A 19,758-nucleotide genomic window follows, 5' to 3' on the forward strand; every position below is an offset into this window, starting at 1 on the left:
TTCTCCAACCGCCGTTTGGTTTAAGAATGAGAACCCGTCCTCACCCTGGCCCAAGTCCTTTGAATTGAAAGGTTTGGCGGGTATTCTGGGCCAGGAACCAGAAAGACTGCTTTGCCCTGTTAGGGCTCTAAAATTCTACTTGAACAAGACTAAAGAGTCGAGAGGTCTTATGGACAGGTTATGGTGCTCGGTGAGAAGACCTGACGTCCCCATGTCAAAGAATGCGCTGGCTTTCTTCTTGAGGTCCACCATTCTGAAGCGCATAAAAGTTGTCAGGAGAGTGACTTCAACTTTTGAAAGTTAAAGCGCATGAGGTTCGGGCTGTGGCAACGTCAGTAGCCTTCAAAAGAACATGGCTCTGAGCGAGATTATGAATGCCACTTTTTGGAGAAGTCATTCTGTGTTCGCTCTCATTACCTAAAGGACGAAGAACAGTGTATGAGTCTTGCTGTTCATTGGGACTCACGTTCGGGCTGGTACGATCTTGGGAGAAGGAGGCAGTACCCATCCTATCCTTTAATGTATGGTTAGGAATAGTTTTTAAAATTTTTGGTGGTGTTTTTATGGTTGTGGGTAGACTGTGGGGCAGTCTTCCCTTTTCCTTAGTTTTTACTAGTCAAGATGTTTGGTAGGTCAGGTGGTTATTTTTGTCTCTTTGCTTCCTTCTTGAGGGCTACGATCTGGGCACATAGTGGTCACGTGGCCCCGTTGACAGATCGTCTGGAACTCTCCAACCTTATAGGTCTCTACCTCGTTGAAACCCAGTAAAGCAGACGCAGACTTGGGTGACAGAAATCACGAAGTCAGCTATGCTAAAAGGTAAGGAAACCAAGATGTGTAATCATCTACATTGTTTTGTTTCTCAATCCTATGCTGTCTCCTGCCCACCTCCAATGGTGCGATTCAGCTATATATATATCTGACAGGTAAGTTTCATGAACAAAATGATATTTTAATGATAAAATAAGGTTTGTTCATACTTACCTGGCAGATATATACAGCAGTGCCCACCCTCCTCCCCTCAGGAGACAACGGCACTATGAAAATCTGAATGGAAAATGGGAATGGTTCCTGATACCCGCTCCCAGCGGGGCGGGAATGGGTACTAACCACCTGACCAGCACGCGACCAGTGCCAAATTTGAAATTCTGTCGACCTTCGGAGAATACAGCTATATATATATCTGCCAGGTAAGTATGAACAAACCTTATTTTATCATTAAAATATCATTTTTAGCTCGTACACGGAAACAAAATTTTTTGAAAATTTTACTTAGTATAATGAAAATATGAATAACGAATCATACGTACGCCGAGGAACCACAATACTGTACTGTATATGAATTAAAACTTACCTGTGACATTTGCTATGCGTTATCTTTTCAACGTATCTTGACTTTTAATTACTTCTTGCTTTTCACAGGCTTGGGAGGAAGTTTGTGGTGAACTTGGTGTTGTACCTTTATGGCAGTCAGTGTCAGATGCCAGCCGGCGATCACTCATCATTCGGCTCTCAGATCATCTGGAACTATGTCAAAGAACTTTGCGAATGAGGGCAAGCCGGGCTATCTTGTATATTGCTCAAGTAAGAGAGATGTAGAAGAAACTTTTGGAAGTTACTACTATTATCACAAGTTTTATTTTAAGATTTTCCTCTTTTAACACCTTTGGCCTTTATTCATCATATATGAATAACTGCATAATCATATATGATTATGCAGTATATGCAGAATAACAGGATCGTTTTTTAAAAATGGAAATCATTCACAGGGATGCTGGGGTGAGGTGCAGAGTGACCGAGAGCAAGCAACATGGGCTCGTCAAAATGTATTTTTGCTTGTACAGTGTGGAATATGGAATTCCTTTCTTCAGCTGCTGAACCTGGAAATAGAGTGAGTGTGGCACAGTCTAAATTACGATGGCATGGATATGGATCAGAAACCCGTATCATACAATAGTTCCCATGGACCTCCTTTTTCCAATTTTTTGTAACCTCCTCTATTACTAGGATAAAAGATGAAATTCTCGGTGCTGATCCTTGATTGACCCGACATTAATCCTAGTTTATCTGATATACTTAGCTACCACTATCTTCTCTAGACCTTGTGTAGGAGCATAGCAACATCAGTTTTACTCTCTTTCTCTTCAATTTGATGTCTGCAATTTTTTTTTTTTCTTTTTTTTTTTAAATATTGAACCCAGTCTCATCTATGGGACATATACAGGCAGTCCCCGGTTATCGGCGGGGTCCATTTCAGGGTGATGACAACCGAAAAATTGAGATTTGCCGCTGGCAATTTTGAGGTTATCGGGCGCTGAAAAGCACTTGATTTTCGGCACGCAATTCTGTCAGGTATGTATCGAGCGCCAATAGCCCACCATCGGCACCGATAAGCGAATCGGCAATTTTGGTGCCGAAAATTGCCGATTTTCGCTAGACAACCCCATAAAACCGATCGCCAATTAACTGAGCCCGGCCGTTAACCGGGACTGCCTGTATTTTGTTTCCATCTGTTTTATTAATTCTATGACTGTTTTAAACTTGAAGATGCCTTATGCATTTGCATATAAGTTTCTAATATTGTAGTTTGATTATTTTCTGATATTTTAGGAACACAAGTGTTGCAGAGAGCCAGCGTAAAATTACAGTATCTGCTGGCCTTGCTGATTCAGGCAGATTTAGAGTCATTTTATCCGTGTTATATACTATTGTTGAGACTCTGAGAGTACCAGGGGATGAGGACACAGAAGCACAAACTCAGGCAAGGTATGTAAATATTTTTTGTGTAGAATGCATAAAATATCTCCAATAAAGGAAATTTTGTGGAAGTGCCTTAATTTTGGTGAACACTGTATAACAGATTATCAGTATACAGGCAGTCCCCGGTTATTGTGGGGTGGGTTTCCATTCCAACAGTGTGACGATGAGTGAAAACCACCGATTTTTGGTTATCAGCGCCTTAGGTATGTATTGGCGCAAATAAGTGGAAATTGGCACCAAAAATTGTTGATTTTCGTCGCTAAACAAGCCCCATAAAACCGCATTGCTGGTAACTGACCCGCCCAGTTAACAGCGGGGTTCTGGCCCAATAGCGCCATAACTGAAAATAACCCGATAATTATGGTAATAAATGGAGTTACAACATTGTAAGTATAATAAACTGCTTATCGGCGTTAACTGCTTATCGGCGCTGTTAAACTGCTTATTGACGCTGAAAATCGCTTAACGTTGCTGAAAATCTGGTTAATGACGTTAGCCAAGCACTGTAAAACTGAAATGCTGTTAAGCGAGGACTGTCTGTATATCCCATCAGGAAATTTTGCTTGACTCTTTGGTTTCAGTTTTTGTAATGTTTTGTTTTAATGAAGCTGTAATTTATTTGATATGAATTTAAATTGTATATATAATGATTCCTTTTAGCCATCCCTGGAAGGATTAAGAATGTTAGCTAGTTGACTCATTTTTTAACTAATCTTCAGAAATTTCTGGTGTATACAGTATATAAATGATTCCTTTTGGCCATCCCTGGAAGGATTAAGAATGTTAGCTAAGTTAACTCATTTTTTTAAACTAATCTTTAGGAAATTTCTGGTTTAAAAAGTAACATGACCTCTCCAATTTCAGATGACTTGATTTTTTGTTATAGGTATCTGGATTTTTTTTTTCTGAGGAACTTATATTAACAAAAGTGCAAATGAATGTTATGGTGTTTTCTGCAAATTTTTATTATGGCAATTCTACATTTAGATAAAAAAGAAACCCGACAGTCATACAGAGATTAGGAACGATTTAGCAGATAATACTTACAGTAGTCTGTTTCTGTGATGTCTGGTGTTAATGCTCGGATGTCAATAGCCTTTCTTTTACTTTTTGCTGGTTATTCGCGGACTTGGTGTTCAAGCCGGCGAAAGTCATAACTAAACTGAAAGCTTTCAGGATGAGTTTTTTCCTTGATTTGGTTGTTACTAAATGGTGTCTAATATATCAATTGTTCGCCATACAAAAATTGCGAACAGTGTTAACACTTTAACGTTGAGTGGCATACTATATCGTAAAGCAGTTCGTTTTCGAACCGATATTTATGTTCACTACTGAACTAATTTTTTTGATAATGGGTACAACTAAGAAGTGAATTTACAATCTTTTGTTTTAACTCACCTTTACAACAAGTAATGTAATAATGTAAAGTGTGTTGCCGAGTAATGTGATAAAGTAAACCTTGCCATAGCTACCTTCTTTATCGAGTAGTGTAATAAAACGTAAACATTGCGTTCGCTACCAGTAATGATTCTCTATATATCTGCAAGTCTCAAATAATGTTTGTTAGCAGTTGAGATTTGTCTGTATGATGGTACTCTGTGCACTTCAGAGAATTAATTAATCATCATCATCTTATATTTTCCCTTGCAGAGAACTGAAAAAGCGTTAGGGCAGAACGTAGTAAGGAGAGAAATTGTGCTTTTTTCTTTGGTTGTGCTAGGCTTTCAGAAGAATTGACTTTTTGACAACCCGAGGATTGGCTCCAAGCGTAGGAGTGCTCACCAGCTCGATTTCTTAGTTTCACAGCTACTAGCTCGCTTGGACATCAGTTGCCCACACTTTACACCTGTCTGCCAAGAATCTCTGCTGTCAGACTGTCCGAGAGTTTTGGCCCCTCTTTCCCCTTCTTGCTTGGGATATTATTAGAGCCTGCTCCCAGCTCTGGTGTCCGCAGTTGTTGGCCAGATTGTCCTCCAATATGTCCTCAATTTTCCTTTAGTTCCAAGTTTCGGACGCAGACTGAATCACGTAAGCCTCTTTGGCTCTTCCTCCACCTGAAGATTTACATGTTAGCTGCTGTTCTCTAATTCCTGTCAATGGTAAAGCCACCTTCTTCTCCGCGGTCTTGCAGTTTTGTCTTCGTTAATCCACCTTTCCTGTAAGTTGCCAATTCCGCTTACCTGGACTCTTCTGAGCTCTTTGTGCCACTTCAGTGCCTGGAGTATTTGTCCGTGCCCGGCACCTGCTCTAGAGTGCTCATCATTATATCTCTAGTATTCAGCAGCCACTCCGTTAAGCCTGACGAAGTTCATGCACGTTTCTGTTCTGTACAAAGAGGTATCGTGAGTCCACGGAGGTTACCAAGTTCAGCTTTTGTCGAATCTGTATGATTTTGATGTATTAAACTGGCTGTCACTAAAGTCTGGGTAAGTTAGCTAGTTAACATGGCTGTCTGTGATTCTGCACGTCCTTCTACTAGTTTGCTCTTTTTGGCTGCGAAGTCTACATGATCATCAATCACAGGCATACCTACAGCAGATAGAGAGGACAAACCAGACAACTCTTCTTTAATCTTCATGGCTATTGAATGGATTTTGAGATGCAGTGGAAGCACCCTTCCTTGTCCTTGCCAGATGCCAGCCTCCTGACAGCACAAGTTTCCTCTGGAGTGCTTGTTCCTCTTGTATTTAAAATACTTATAGTTGTCCAAACTTAGTCTTTTGGGAAGAAGTTCCTTCATTCCACGAACCTAGTCCTGAGTTTGCTTTTCAGTGCTTGGTTATGGGTTGTTCCTTCTTAGAGAACCAAGGGTTTTCCGGGGCATGGTCCCCCGGAAAGATGGATCCTTCGCTAATTCTTATAGAGCTGGAAACTCTTTCACATAACTTCAGTGCTTTTTGACCTTGGTGCACTCCTAGAATGTGGTAACCATTCAGACTAGACTAGTTCTAATGTTCTGAACAAGGCTCTACACCTCTATAGGAAGAGCCTTGTTTCTATGGACAGAGCAATCAGGTCTTACGTGTCACTTGATCGGTTCATAGAACTAAAAGCCTATCAGATGTACTGAGGCAGCCAGAGGGGACCAAGATCCCCAGCAGCTGGGATCTGTGTAGTCTATGGGACAGACTGTATTATTGGACCTGTTTGCCCTTCAAGAAACTTCATTTTCCTCCTGTGGTAGTGGTATGATGGTTTTAATCTTTATTGTTATTGGTGTTGGTAATTATTTTTATTGGTCTATTGTATTTGCAATGCGCCCAGGTCAGGGAGCAGTTTCCCTCATTTTTTTGCTTTATAGGTGTTTGGAAGTCTCCTTTGCTCTAAGGCCCCTCTCAAAAGTAGGGACATCAGTGCTAACAGATTTTTATTTTGTAAATTCATCCTCTCATCTGATTGTTTCTGATTGTTTTTGAAATAGAATATGTCCATTTATCACTTCCTATCAATGTGGGATTCAGCTGTTATGCCAATGAAGTTACATATATGGAAATGGGCATTTTCAGGTACAATTAGTTTCATTTATACTTACCCAGTAATTACAAGATCAGGCCCTCCCTCCTCCTCTGATGGACACAAGCACAAAAGTAGTCATGATCGCTCGTTAACGTTGTACCTGTTGTTCCCGATAGAGGCGGGTAAAGTTACCACACTATAAATAAATGAATCAAGCTGCTGTGAACTTCGATTTTAATTGATGTGCGTGGAAAGTATAGCTATGTAATTACTTGGTAAGTGTATATGAAACAAATTTATGATGAAAATACCATTTTGCAATCTGCACTCAGGTGAACTGCAATATATTTTCTTTGATGTTTCAAACCTGTTGCTTCTCACAGCAAACCTCTATTCCTTGTCTCACTATTCCTCGGACTCAATGTATTCGTGATTTCTCTGAACGATCACCCATTATTAAGAGAAAATTACACCACATTGCAGGTATTTTCACCGAAATATTCACTAATTGCTGTATTTCATATCATTTTCATGACTAAATGCACTTTTTGTGATGAAACCATTAAAATATTTGGGTATAAGCATTTTAGAGGGTTTTGTGTTCAAAACTAAAAAATAGGCAGTTTAAAGTGTTTTAGAGGGTTTTAATATGCGGATTTAGCTATCGCGGGGGGTTGTGTTGGTACATCCCCAGCGAATCTGGGGCTTACTGTAGTAGATTGTCTATAGTTTATATGACCATGAAGAAATTGTTATCATTCAGGTTATGCTTCTGAAGAGTTGGGGGCAGCCACAGGGTGAATCCAGTGAATTAGTTGCCATGACTGGGATTGGGATGGCAACAAGATTCTGTAATTCATCAAAGCACCACACTTTCAATCAGGAAGGATCCATTGTTACTTTGGAAGGTTTTGTTATCTTCACTTGGAGAACACAGCATTTAGCCAACTTAAAAAGTAAGTTTGATGTTGGCATCATGAGTATAATATTTTTTGTAGTTGTTTATCGTATTCAGAAAGATGTTTGGGTCTGTTCACAATTTTTCAAAATCATGCAGTTCCCTATTGTTTTCTGACAGATGAAGTTGCTATCGTAATTCAAGTTCTTATAATATAGGAAGTTGACACCTATAAGCATGCAGAGAGATAAATAGATGTGACTAGTTCTTGTAAATAATGAAAAAACTCTGTAAGTTTGTTTGTAATTGTACGTAAGAAATCAGCTTTGTGAAGTCAGATGCACAGCCATTCTTTGATTCTCATATAATTTCTTTATTGAAACATTGTATAGATGAAAATACTTCACTATAATTATTAGATAATTACCTGGTAGAAAATGTCTTTTCTTTATGGTAAACATGAAAGTTTGACCTTTGTCAGATGATCCTTTACATCTTTTACATTATGTTAACAGATGAATATGTCCAGATAAAACATATGGTTTGCCTCCTTGTGAAGGATACACTGACAATAGCACGCACTATGAGAGCCTTCATCAACAAGCTTCTTACAGCTGATCTTATAGAACAAACAGAATAATCAAAAGCGACGACCATTAAGGCCGGGTGAGTGAGTTAATTTGGTAAAGATTCCTCTGATGGTTTTGATAATACTGTACTAACATCATTGATGAACAAACTTTTCACTGTATTGCCAGTTTGGTTGAGGGTTGAGTGTCAAATCAAAGTAGTAACAAATGAGAGCACATTCCCTCCTCTTTCTCTACTCATTCGGTAACTCTTAGTGTGGCCTAGTAAATTATTTTTACTTGTCAACTTGTACAGTCACTCTGTAAAGTTCTAGCACACTTTCAGTGCTTTCAAGAGAGTTTACAAATAGTAACTGGCAACTTTCACGAAGCTATCTTCGACCTTCATGTCTTCTGACATTGATAAATGTCACTCAGACTGTCACCAGGTCATATGAAAAAGTAGACTCAGAGGACAAAATAAGTGCACTATTTTTTTATCATCAGAATTTTTATCTAATGTTTTCCCTTTGTTCTTATTGGTTTAAGCAGTGCTAATAGTATAACAGAGAGAGAGAGAAGTGCTTGGTGATGTAAGCTGGCGCTACTTTCTTCTCTGAAGATAAATTCCATTCCTTTGCCACAACCGTATGTAGTATTTGTTTGCTCAGCATTACAACTAATTCTGCAACCTTGTCATTTAAGATATTACTTAAAAGTGAAAATTGTTCATATAGTGGGTTCCCGCTACGTCGCGGATGAGCAATTGTGCCTTCAGTTAATCGCGGCTTTTTCTTTGGAACTTATCTCTAAATATATCTTGGAAATTTCACTAATTCACGAATTTATTTGTAGAGCAGTATTCACTAATTACTGTATTTTCATATTATTCCATCGTATTGCCTGCTTTTATGGCTCAAAGCCATACAGTAATTTTTCTTTTGGAATGCCTGCTTGTGTGGCCCAAAGCCAAACATTGTCATCAGCTAAAGTGAAAAATGATAAATATAAATTTTTGTAGCAGGTCAGTAATGTAATGGCAAGCATACATCCCATGGGAACCAAATAGGCCTATGTATTCACTAGCTGTTTCACTATGTTATAGCTGTTTGGTCACAGACTTTCATAAACATATAGTGAAATATTTAAAGGTAAAGTTAAAACCTCTGGAAACAGATGTGCCAAAATGCACACAAAAATATATAAAACCTTTCAAACTAGTCAAGTAGAATCTTGTAAATTAAAATCTACTTAGGATCATTAAAGTAAATTACTTATCAAAAACTAAATTTAGCTAAGGAACATGCTTTTCTGCAATTAAATTTACAGTTACTTTATTTCATTTGCGTCTGTATTTTGCATGACACCTTGCCCAAAAGGTGAAATTAAGCTGTTGTAATTTATTTCCAGCAAGGCCTTATGAAACAGAGTAGCTTGGAGACAGTCTGTTGGAGAATGGATCTTACAGCAAGCAGCAGATGATGATGAGCAACCAGCTAATGATTTGGATGAACCTCCAGATCTACCTCAGCCTCCACTTCTCGTCCTGGAACACTAATCTCGATAATACTACAAATAAAGGTAGGTCAATTATTTTTTTATTATGCCATAGGCATGCAACACTTCCTAACTTTTGTGCAGTTGTGTGAATTGTCTTTTCAAAGTACTTTCTCTTGTGTGGTACTGAGGGACAATCTGTACTCATTATTAATTGAATACAATGATTCACCTCTGAATTTATAGCAGCAGCATGAAAGCCAAGACTGTAACTTTTAACTGGATTTTGGGAAGAGGAGTTAGATGAACTAACTAAAGAGCATAGCTTTTATTGCCACATCACTTATTACAGTATTTTGCATGGGAATAAAACTACTAAGTGATTCAGAACCGATGAAACAGTTTCAAAACAACTTTTATCAAAGCATCGGATAAAGCTGAAAGAGTTGGCAAGTGTATATTTTATAACCCTACCTAATTTTTGCCAAGTATTATTTAGAGCCTAAGTTCGATAGTTTTGATATTTATAGAGTAAAATGAAGTCACCGATGCGGGACCGGAAAATCACAGACAAGGATCCTAAAACAATTCGTGACGTAAACATAATATGACGTCATAAGGCTCACGCCCATCCACCAGGTAGGCGGTGAATGGATATACTTAAAAAATTTAGGCTTCGACAAATTCGATAATGGCCAACAGGATATGGAATTGTCCCCGTGGTTGCAAGACTGCATTTTGTGCTCTGGGTTACCACTTTGTATTGGCGAGAAGACCTGTGGCAAGATTTACTCTAGTGTGAATAGGTAATTATTTCTATGGTGGGTAATGGTTACTTGGCAGCCCCAAAAGTCTTGGGCAGGAGCTGTTAGACAACACGTCATTTTGAGGAAAAGTACTTGAAATCGGACATTATCCATGAGAGCGTGGGACCAGTCATTATTGATCGCTTAGCGCAATGATGAAAACGTGGATGATGACCTCCTCCACCGGTAGATGACGACGCGAAGACATTTTGTAAATTAATTATGTATAGTGTTAGATGTTTTATTTGTACCTCTAAAACATATCTATTAAAACACAGTGATTATAACAATATGTTCCTCATTCAAACTGATTCAATATATTTTCCTCCATGCATATCAATATAAATCGTGTTACATTTGATTGATATTGAACCAGAATAAATAATAGCTTGAGTTTGCCCTCAAAATCTTGACTCCTACCAGTACCTTTTATTTGCAGCGAGTATGGCGCTGTTTAGGGTGTTATATGATATAAATAAAAAACCAAGAAAATAACAATGGGTTACATTAACTGAAAAATAAAACAATGGCGTTGACTTTACAACTCTAACAATTGAGGGAAATGAGGCATCATTGCTTTTCATTTAAATTCTACTTCTAGTGACAAGCTCCTGACATGCTGCAAACAGAAGGAGCTATAGTGTCAAAACCTGAGATAAACAAAATGGATTGTCTTTGTATTCCCCGCCCTGAATAGATGTGTAGATCTAACAAATGAGCTATAGACTGGTTCATTATGTGGATGAACCATTTGCACTGAATTATTTGTAAAGTGAAAACATTACGAATATCAAGAAAATGGAAGAAATCCAAGCTAACAACTTAGTCCTAACAGCTGCTGTGGAAGTTGCAATGAAACCTCCACAAAATAATAATAATAATAAATAATAATAATAATAATAATAATAATAAAATTATTGAGAATGATAGTGCTATCAAGGGACGATGACAAATCCCGTCACCATCATTGATATTGCTGAAGCCTTGTATGGGTATTAAAAAGGCCCAAGAGAGAGACAAGGTCTACCCAATTGGATGTCGTTGCCTCCTGCCTGGAGTAACTATGCAGGCGATGACATATCTTCAGGAGTACATGCTCATTGGGCAGATTCACCTGCTGATGCAATAAGGAAGTAGACAAGCTCCACCTACATGGATATTTGGGGAAAGTGAGCAAACCTTCCCTTTCTCTTGGCCTTGGGTGCTAATATCGGTGAGTGAATATGCCATCGCCAGAGTGGGCAGAGCCACAGTGAAGACGTTTTCCCCATATGTAAACTTCTCTCTTCACTGTGTGATCCAGACGTCATAGGTTAACGTCATTATTGTGTTCAAACCACTTACCTCGCGATTTTGATGGCTCTGGCATAGGAAACCACTTTTACTCTGTAAGTACCAGAACTATTAACCCAGGTAGTAAATAACATCCACAATTAGGTAGGGTTACAAAATATACATCCAACTGCTTCACCTGTTTATCCGATGCTTTGATAAAAGGTGTTGCCTAAAAACGTGTTTCATACCGCCTCTGAATCCCTTAGTAGATTATTTAAGCATGAACCTTAGTTTTTTGGGATCTGCTCAGGATATTTGAAAACAGCAGCAGACACATAAAGGAAACAATATTGAGGTTCAGTCTTATACTGTAATTTGGATTAACTCTAACTAGGGATCTGATTATCAGGAGCAAACAAGAATAAAGGTTTTAATAAAATAACTCAAGATCTAAACATTATTATTATTCTTTCTAAGTACAGTACAGGCAGTCACTGGTTATCAGCAGTCCTGTTTGACAGGGCTTGTCTCAGCGACGAAAATCGGAGATTTTTTATGCCAACATGTGCTGATTTCCACTTAGCACCAATAATCGTGTATTGGGGCCGATATATACCTAACAGAGGCGCCGATCTCTGGTTATTGGTAACAATAAGTGCCGAAAATCACCAGTTTTTGGTTATCAGTGATTTTCACTTATCGTCATGCCGGTGGAATGGAACCCCCACAGATAAATGGGGACTGTCTGTATTATATTACCAACAGTTGCTCTTTGGGGACAGTACGCCTTTGATCTATAATCAGTATTTGGATATAGTAGCCTGTAGATAGTAGATGTCAACTCAGTACCCAACTTTTTCCATTCAGTCAGCATATACATATACAGTAATTACTTTATTTGAATAAATAAACATACATGTAATAAAAATTTGGAGCAGAGGAATGACTCAAAATTGACATGAACAATATTTAAATAAATTAAAAAAAACTAATAATATCATTATCAATATGCTACATGTTATTATTCATACACCCACTATATGATACTACCAGTAAATGAATAAATCGGTCAGATTAGGAACCTCTCAATGGAAGATTGTCTTCTTGAAGTCACATGGCTTCTCTATAGAATATTTATATTCTACATTGAAGTAGTGTGACAGATGAAAGAGCTTTCAAAGCAGGGGAATTTCTTTTTTCCCATTGTGAATTTAAATGTTTCTCTATACTCTCTCTCATTTTTAATTCAACCTCTTTCATATTTTAGCAGCTTTCTTCCATCTTGCTGTCCAACCTCTGCAACTGTGACTTCTTGTGCTACTGGAAGGTTTTACCCCAGTTCCACCATCAAATACTTTCACTTTACTTAATTTACTTTCTGTATCTTTACCTTACTGGCCAACCTCCCTGCCTCTTTTCTCTGTCCTGATTATTGAGAGGAGATACCATGGCTGGGATTGGAACTGGTATCTAAAGCTATGTCTGGCACATGATAATGTTCAGACCTGAGAGGTGGAATTTGAGCTGATTTCCAAAGGTTTTGTCTACCACCTGATAATGTTCAGGCATGAGACTACTTATATTGATATCAAGGGTGTGACTATCTCTTGCATCTGACCAGTGTACAATTAGATTGGGTAAGATTGTATTCTTGTGGGTTTGGTTTACATTTTTACCTCCCCAATTGCATGAAGCTATCTATTTAAGGTATGGTGGGGGGTGAACATTTGGGAGTTGGTGCTAGCTGGTGGTATAATTGGAGGAGTGAACTTCATGAAAGCCTGATGTTTTCTTTTCAGAATTTTCAGGTTTTTTTTTTCCTTATTTTATAATGACTACTGTTGATGATAAACTTGGTAACCCAGGACCCCCTAGATGACTCCTCATCAATGATGGTGACTGTTGGCTCTGATTTTGACCAAAGGAATGGCAAAGGAGACTTTGGCTCTTGTAAGGAGTCAGGTCTTTTAAGGCAAATCTGTGGCTACAGTTATGCTAGTGACAGGAATGAAATAGTTTGACAAAAGCCAATCAAATCAGTAATAAGCAGCCAGGTGATATAACCGACACTAAACTGATGATTTTTCAAGTTACACACATGGGATCAGAGGCTAATTACAATACAAGACACCATGTAATTTGAACCTTATGGAAATATAATAGAAATAAGAAGAAGCTTGAAGACCAAAAAGAGTAATGCAATGTGTGGCTCTTATACAAAAATCATGAGGAAGCTTTTAAGGCAAGCTGCAGTATCATGAACATTATGTACACAGCAAACATAGTGGGTGCGCTGAAAGAGTACCAAAATATTTAGATATATATCAGCTTGCAGACTGGATCAACCAAAGTAATCAGCCATTGAATATGGCTGATCCTGTGAAGGAAGGCATTAGAAATTATATTAAAAAGTATGCAAAGGCTGCCAAATTGGGTACAATCAGATCTAGGGAGTTTTCTTGGCTTAGGAGGTGTATGCCCATCATTGCAAGTATATAATGCCCCATCCCATGTGCTTTACAATTTAAAATCCGACAAAGTGAAATATTAGATATTGATCCCATCTAAATTTCAGCTATGAGGTTAGTGATAATAGGGATCTGTATGACTTTACTGAAGGGGAGATACTAGCAGCTGTTCAATAGACATTTGGAGTGTAAACAAGGTGTTCAGGGACAACAATGTTCATACTTTTTCAAGGTATGATGTATCTCTCCATATAAATCTGGGAAATGAGAAAATTCAAGTTTACTGTTTTAAATGAAAACTGCTGCATGTTACAAGTTTAAGCATTTTTCAGATTTGTAGAATTAAAAGATATGTAACACCTGTTCTAAATTTGATAATGGAAGCTGCACATTTGAGACTAGATGCTCCAGTTATAACACGAACAATGAGCCCAGTGGCAGGAACTGCCATCACTGCAAAAGAAGCATCCTTTAATGGACCCAACAGAGAACACACAATAGAGTGCATATTTTACCTAAGCCATTAAGTATATACTGCATTTATGAAACAGGGTCCCTTTAACAATGGCTTTAGATACAAACATTTTTATTAATTTTTCAGCATTCATTTCAAGGTCATTCCATTTTAACACATGATCTCTTGGCATATAGTGATCCTGTGAATCCTACACCAACAACATATATACTGTACAGGCAGTCCCCTGTTATCTGTAGGGGTTCCATTCTGAGAGTGTGATGATAAATGAAATTGCTGAATTTCGGCAATTTTCTGGGCTTATTGGCGCCTCTGTTAGTTATGTATCAACACCAAAACCCAAGTATTGGCACCGATAAGTGGAAATTGGCGATTTTCTATGCTGAAAATTGCCAATATATATATATATATGTATACATATACATATGCTGTACATATATATATGTGTATATATATAATGTATGTATATGTGTACATATATGTACAGTATATATATATATATATGTGTGTGTGTGTGTGTGTGTGTGTGTGTGTGTGTCATACCACAGTATAATATGAAGATAAGGCCCATAAAACACTATTTGAATGTTGTGAACCATATATTTGAGCACTTCCTTTGTGCCCCTGTTCACTGGTAAAATATGACAGATGAAATGTTACAAGGGTACATATACAAAGCATATGTAGGTGTGGCATTAGTTTCCGATGGTATGCAGGTGACCGTTCCCAAGACCACCAGACGATGAAATGTTAATGAGGCCAAAAACCAGGGGAAATGGTTTTTATCCCCCTTCCTGAAACCATCACCTGCATGCCATTGGAGACTTAATGCCACACCTACATACACTTTGTATATATACCCTGTGTAACATTTCATCTGTCCTCTTTACCAGTGAACAGGGGTGCAGAAGGAAGTTCTCAAAATGTATGGTTGCAACATTCAAATAGTGTTTAATTTTTATCTTCATATATATATATATATATATATATATATATATATATATATATATATATATATTATATATACATATGTATATGTATATGTATATATATATGTATATATATATATATATATATATATATATATATATATATATATATATATATATATATATATGTATATATATTTGTATATATAATTTATATATTGCCCAGCACTTTGACATTTGTATTTCACCCCTTCTCACCCCCATTCCTATCGGGCCTGAATGTGGACTTAAGGGCATCAGGAGTGTCACTACTCATCTCAGTGACCTCGAAAACTATGGATTAGATATTAATGTCTGTCATTTTTGGCATTTCATTTTTCACCCCTTCTCACCTCCCCTCCCTATTGGGCTGAACTTGGACTTAAAGGGCATTGGGAGTGTCATGATTTATCTCAGTGACCTCAAAAACTATGAAGTACATACTAATATATGTCGTTTTTGGTTATTTTTACACATCACCCCCTTCCCACCCCCACCCCTTATGGTGCCAGTGATATCTTACCCCCACAGTATTCTTTTCCAGATAGTCATGTGTATACTGAAATGAAGTATGATAAACCCATGAGAGTTGTATTTAGAATCTCATGGACAGAACCAGCCCCGTTTCAGGGAAGCCCTTCCCACCCTCACCCCCTTTGGTGCCTTTTGGTGCTAGTGATGTCTTACCCCCATGGCTAGTTGAAATAATCTCTGTTATTGTATCTAAACCAAAGGGCCAGATGTGAATCCTGGTCAGGGTACATGTGTATCAGTAAATGTTTTGTTTGAATATGTTTTTTTAATCAAAAGAATATGAATAAGAGTCATTGATGAAAGTTTTTCATACTATTGTGAGTAGTTTGGTATGGCATTATAATGGTTTTATGGGTTTATTGTTTTATCTGGCAATGTGGATTGTATCTCAACTGTATTGTGTTAAAATTTTAATAATTTCAGGTCTCCCATGGACTCCAAAGGTTAGACAAAAAGATATAGACTCATTTTTAGATTCTACTCGTGTAAAGTTTGTGGGATTTCAACTACAAGGAGATAGAACATCTTTAGCAGGACTGCCTCAGCCAATTCATGAAGGAGTCAAAGTTCTCTCCAAGGTAGTATGTGACTTTATATTTGTTCCAGAGACTTACCTGCCAGATATATATATAGCTGTAGTCTCTGAAGGTCGACAAATTTCAAATTTGCGGCTGCCTTGATGTCCGGACAGGTGGTTAGTACACATTCCACCTTTCGCTTCATTGCGGTATCAGGAACCATTCCATTTTCTATTCAGATTTTTTTCTCTGTCGCGGACTGTCAACACCTGTTGTCAGTTCCTCCCTTTAGATTTCAATATTTTGTCATTTGAGTATTTTGGTTGTTTTTGGTATCGACTTGGATCTGTGACTTGTATGCGCTTTTCTGGACCGATTTTTTTGAATTTGGCCTTTGACTTTTCTTTTATAATGTCTTCCTCTAGCTCTCGTGTGTGTGGCAGGTGGAGTGTAAGGTAGGGCTATCGAAGGCCCGGTGAACCCTCACACTTTATGTATGAAATGTAGGTATGGAATGTTCTGTGGACAATCGTTGTAATGAATGTGAGGATTATCTGAGGAGAATGGAAGAAATGCGAATCCCTATATCACGTAAATTGGGCGTGATAGGGTGGGAGGTCTTCCTCAGGAAGTCTTCTGTGGGCGGTCGGTCAGGGATTTCTCACGTTAGTAACCCTGTAGCTTGTAGTCCTAACCCTTTAGTATTTGCCTTGGACTGAGGTTGTTACCCAGAAAGTAATGCTCTGACTCTAGTTCTTGAGTCTATTCGCTCTTGGAAAACAAAGTGAATGCCCTGCAAGCATAAGTGTAGTGTGTGTTAATCCCTAGTGTTGTGGAGGCGTCAGATCGACCCTATAATGCTGAGGCCTGGACCTCTGCCGAACTCCCAAGACCCGGGAGAGGGCATGTCGGTGTCGATGCATGAAGGTTACGGGACTCCCCTCCGATCTGGCGTCCCGGCGGAGTCCTGTTGACTCCACCCAGGTTGCCAGGGATCGTGTCGCGATCGCATCCATAAGGAATGCTTCGTCCCCGACATGTCCTCCCTTGTCGGGGTTGGAGCCCTTCCAGTTGGACTCGACCCCTCATGAGGAAGCCTGAGAGGAGAGACGCCTACGCCCTCTTCCTCTAGACGCTTCGCCGTCACCTGAAGAGTTTGGCGAAGTCCTCATCGGAAGAAGTTTCGTTCTTGAGCTTGACGCCGCTCGCTTAAGATGGGAGACTTTCCCCATTGGGAAAAGCCTTCCTCCGCCGCCTTTCATAAATTCAGTCCGTCTGCTAAGAGAGCTGTGTCCCCTACTTGCCAGATTTTGTTAGGCATGCAACAAAGAACTGGATTCTCTTATGGATCGTAGGAAGGCCAGGCGCGTCGATTTGCATCTGCCTGAAGAAGTCTAGGCCTTCCCACTCTCCGCCATTAAGTCTTCGTCCTGCTTTGCTCGAAGCTTCTTGTCTTGCGCCTAAGGAAGGTTTTAAAGAAATTCCTTCTCTTTGAAGATTTTGACGTCTCTCCGATGCGACGCCATGTTGAGTTTCTAGCGCCGCGCGCTCCTCACGCTTCTCGCGCTCCTCACGCTTCTCGCGCGCCTCACCCTGGTGTCTCGGCGGCGCCACCCAGGACGGCTTCTCGCGCTCTCCGCCTTGAAGCCTCTTCCGTGCCAGTTCACGGAGATGCTACGGCGCTTCGCCAGGGCGCTACTCGCTCTCTCGTGTTATCTCTTCTCATCATACGGATGTTGCTACCATAGCCTGCAGTTTTCTTGATGACCAACTTCCCGTTTCTTCTGTTCAGGCTCATCAAGTTTTAGCCTCCTACTTCCAAGCATGTTAAGTCCGCTGGCGTATCAGCATTCGGACTCTTCCTCCTGCTCTCCTGATCCTCCAGCTGAGGAAGAAGAACCCCTGCCGTCAGAACCTCGGACGAAGAGAAACAAGTTCCTTCTGCTTCTTCCGATTATCAGACTCTGACTTGTCTGTTTAAGGATTTATTTCGGATACGTTTCAAGCTTCAGCTCCCTCGCTCCCCGTCGCAGTTGGCTTCGTCTCAGGCGAGAAATCTCTGGCTTTCTTAAAATGAAGAAGTCCTTCTCTACCAAGAAGGCTTTTAAGAAAGTTCAAGACTGGATGTCTACTAGGAAGAACCAAGGGAAGACTTCTTTTGCTTTGCCTCCTTCTCGCTTGTCGGGAAAATCCGGAGTATGGTACGACACAGGGGAAGATATGGGTTTGTCAGTTCCCTCTACTTCTAAAGGGGACTTCGCTAGTCTTGTGGACGCCTCTAGGAGATCCCACTTGTCCTCTTCCAAGGTTTCCTGGACTCTTACTGAAATGGACCACCACCTCAAAGGACTTTTCAAGACAGTGGAAGTTTTTAACTTTTGGACTGGTGTCTCGCTGCCTTCCTGCACACTAAGGCTAATAGCCTAGTTCTATTAGTCTGGGGAGCTGTCAGCGTTTTCAGGTGTATGGACAAGGCCGTCAGAGATGGCTCTGAAGATCTGACTTCAGTTTTCGTCAGCTCTTTTAAAGAAGAGAGCATTGTTCTGCTCCTTTTAGTAAGCCGGTTTCTCCTTCTCAGAAGGAGAACCAGTTAAGCACCTTTCTCTAGCCATCCTTCCCAGACCTGGTATGATATCGCCTTCCAGCCTTCAGAGAAGGCCACTCAAGACCTCTTTCCAGGTCCCTCTAGCGTCCTCAGCACCTTCGTCTCTTCTGTTCCCTCATCAGGCTAAAAAAATGCAGCCCTTTTCGTGGGGCTCTTCCACGAGATAGTTTCTCAAACCACTTTTGAGCCAGAGAGGTTTCCTAGAGCAAGTCGTCCCCAAGAGGGGCTACAGTGACTCGTTCTCCTCCAGATATGATAGAGAGGCTTCTTCATTTTGCTCAAGCCTGGAGAGAGGCAGACTCTTGGTCCCTCCAAGTAGTAGAGAGAGGATACCTAATTCCTTTCCTGACTCTTCCGCCCTTGTCTTCGGCCCCCAGAGATTTTTCTCCCAAGTACCGCCCTGCCAAGCAGAAGATATTGTTCACCTTCCGACCAAATGCTCTAGAAGAGAGCAGTGGAGCCAGTCTTAGACACAAAATCCCCCGAGTTTTACAACAGACTGTTTCTGGTTTAAACATCCAGAAGGCTGGAGACCTGTCTTGGGCGTCAGCAGGTTGAACGACTTTGTCCAGAAGGACAAGTTCAAGATGGAAACGTCTCAGTCTATTTTAGAGCTCTTCGTCCCGGGGAGTTGGATGGTGTCTTTAGACCTTCCAAGATGCATACTTCCGACGTCCCGATTCATCCGTGCTCGATGAAGTATCTCGCTTTGTCTTGGGGGCAAGACTTTACCAATTCAGGGCTCTCTGCTTTGGACTCAGCACAGCCCGAGGTGTTTACTCTTCTCATGAAGAATATGGCGAGGTGGTTGCACCTCTCGAGTCAGGATCTCTCTCTACCTAGACGATTGGCTGATCCGTGCTTCTTCTTCAGCACTGAAGGTGTCTGGAGGACCTTCATTTTACTCTGGATCTAGTGGAGTCCCTGGG

Source organism: Macrobrachium rosenbergii, chromosome 52, assembly GCF_040412425.1.
Source record: "Macrobrachium rosenbergii isolate ZJJX-2024 chromosome 52, ASM4041242v1, whole genome shotgun sequence".
Classification (NCBI taxonomy): Eukaryota; Metazoa; Arthropoda; class Malacostraca; order Decapoda; family Palaemonidae; genus Macrobrachium; species Macrobrachium rosenbergii.